General features: G+C 37.7%; 1 pseudogene; it reads right to left on the bottom strand.

Moving 5' to 3' along the window:
* Positions 1 to 241: 241 nt before the first annotated feature.
* LOC102764487 lies at positions 242 to 1,217 on the bottom strand (annotated as a pseudogene).
* Between the last annotated feature and the right edge of the window lie 1,745 nt (positions 1,218 to 2,962).

Here is a 2,962-nt window from a genome sequence, read left to right as displayed (position 1 = left end):
AGAGCATGCTGACTGTCTTCCTCTGAAGCCACCGAGAATGTGGACTATCATGCGAATAAAAGCTTTTATGCTTAGAGACTTTGAAGCTCTCTAGCTAAAGCGCACTGTAAACAGATACCTCCATTTTATCCGTAGTTTTGGGAGGTGCCAGACAGAAAAGTAACGTTAGATAACTGATATTCTTTTTATTTTTTATTGTTTAATTTTTGTCCATTGAGGCATTTTATTTGCATTTATGTATTACATACTTAGAAAAAGAATCCCAGGATTTTCCCTCCTGTGTGTTTTTATCTTGCTTCTTCATGGTCCATGATGCCTGCTGAGGTTATCAGTACAATGAAACCAGACTGATGGGACAGAAGCAGGTTATTCTGCCCTTTTTCTGGATCTTTGAGTTATATCAAATCTGGAGCTGATTACTCCACACTTGTTCAACCTGCCTGTGAGTTTCACAACAATTTCCCCAGCTCTGTGGTCCTTAATAACTTCAAATTTGCCAATGTAACCATGTTTCATCGTCACCTGGGGGATGATGTTAGAGCACACCCTAATAAGAATTTGGACTTTGCCTCTCCTTTCGGCATTGCTGATACTCTCCAAAGCACCAGTCCTTATGGCAACACGGAAAGATGGCAGAAAGAGGTGATATCCTTTTTATGCAATAGTTAAGGATCTTTGAGGACTGTGGCCAGTGACAGTAATATTCTTCTCCAAGTCAGGAGTCACCAGCTGTCCTTCTCCACCCCTTTTCATGAAACACTTTTTGTCTTTTCAACACTAGAAACATGTCCATACTGATTTCAGGAGGATGAGAGTGTGCGAATTAAACTAATCCTATCACCACCTTTTGCTGTAGGGCTTTGACAAGAACATATTAAATGTATATACCTCATTTCTTTTATAGATTTGTTCTGAATGATCTCAGTGTGGAAGAAAATCAAATGCAAAGTCTTATTTGAATGCACTTAAGACTAGAGGTTTACATTCAACATGCTTCAGTTTCATTTGTGGGTATTTTTCTCCTAAAGTGCTGTCAATTGCCACTTTGTTTGATTCTTTTCAAATGCAGCTTGGCAGGAAAGCTGACCACATCAATTTCATATTCTCTTTTGTCTGACTCAAGGATATCAGACACTATTTCATCTTAATGAGGTCTAGTTCTCCTTCTATTACCAGGCTATTTCCCTCTGATAAATGGCAGTATCCTGTGGTGTCATTGCCCCCGTAATAGCAGGCAGGTGAAGAGCAAATGATGCTCCCAATGCTTCTCTCCTAACTGAGCCACTGCTCTGATGCCAAGCTTTCTGGTCTCAAAATCTTGAGCAAATGTTCATCCGGTGGATTTCCCAGGGTCATGACTAAGCTTGCCCGGCACCGGTGCTCTGATTCGTGGTGTAAAGTGAGTATGTCTTAGGAGGATATGACACGTGGCCCGCTTGAAAGGTTTTTCGCCTCCTGTGAAGGGTCACATATGAAAGCTTTTCTTTTTGGTTTCTAAGAAGAGCCAAAGTAGGCAAAAAAGATTGAGTTAAATAATGAAAAACAAAAAAGTTTTATTTTCTTCCATAATGCAGCCAAGAGAACATTCCAAGATGGACATTTATTCACTCTTCCATTCAATATTAATTGAACTTCAACTTTGGAGAAGATATTGTTCTAATTGATTTGTGGGATGCACAGTTGAGTGGCCTTGAACACTCAGTCGGATTGGAACCTCATTTGGGGTGAGATCAGAGAAATATTTCCACTGGAGGAAACAGCAAGCATTGACATAGAGATGAAAAAGTGCAGAATTTATATGGGATCAGGACATTTGGAAAGGTGCTTTGAGATCTACATGTCACAGATTATTCTGGTAAGTAAAAGAAAACAAGACTTTTAAAGTCAGAGGTGTGCTTTTCGAATGTAAAACTTAATTCCATCCAAACTATTCCAACTCTTCCCAAATTGTTCTTCAAGTGATATGCAGAATGAAGCATGGGGGACATTGTTCAACATTTTCAAAGGTTTGATTTCAAGATAATACCCAGGGACAACTGTCTAAATTATATCATGCAAGAAAGATGTTGAGAATATTACAGAGTATTCTCTCCCCACTGAGCCATGTAAAATTTTTCACTTAAGTCTCAGTACCAGTACTAGAACTAATTATTCTCTTCTTAAGAAATTCATTTTTTTAAAATAGTTTCAAAAAGTGTTTTCTTCTCTGCCTTGGCTGCTAAAAAATGCAGATCCCCATAAATAGGAGACTTCTAGTAGAGTACTTATGACAATCACTTTTTAGTTTTCCTTATTTTCTTGGCTTGTTTTTGAAATATCATGTAAGTCACATAAAATCATTTTAGAAATACAAAGTGACATAATCAAGAACTAAAATAAGAGTTACAGAAAACACTTAACTTTTCAAAGTATTCTAGCTAAGAATTGAACTTTCTCTTCCTCACCAACTTCCCGTCAAGGGTTGAAGCTCTGAGTCATTCATTTGCTGGAACCTATAATAAAAATAAAAAACAATTTTTGAGAAACTTCTAGACTTGTAGAAGACCTACATTGAGATATGATTCAGCTTGTATTGTCTTTTGGTATTGTCTGGTGTGACCAATTACCAGATGTTATATAAAGGAAGTTCTTAAAAGTAAATATGAACCAAGAAAGCAAGAATTTGGCAACTTTGGAACTCAGGAATTCTGAACAAAATGAGAATAGAACATTAAGTTCTTAAATTTTTTGATGCATAATTTATATCAAGAGCTGTAAAACAGCCCTCGCCAATTTGGCTCAGTGGATAGAGTGTAGGCCTGTGTACTGAAGGGTCCCAGATTTGATTCTGGTCAAGGGCACATGCTGGGGCTTAGGGCTTGGTCTCCAGTAGGGGGGCATGCAGAAGGAGGCCAATCAATGATTCTTATCATTGATGTTTCTATCTCTCTCTTCCTCTCTGAAATCAATAATATATATATAT

This window comes from Myotis davidii, unplaced genomic scaffold (genome assembly GCF_000327345.1).
Source record: "Myotis davidii unplaced genomic scaffold, ASM32734v1 scaffold47, whole genome shotgun sequence".
Classification (NCBI taxonomy): Eukaryota; Metazoa; Chordata; class Mammalia; order Chiroptera; family Vespertilionidae; genus Myotis; species Myotis davidii.
The sequence above is the reverse complement of the archived record's forward strand: the minus strand, read 5'-3'. Positions and strand labels throughout refer to the sequence as shown.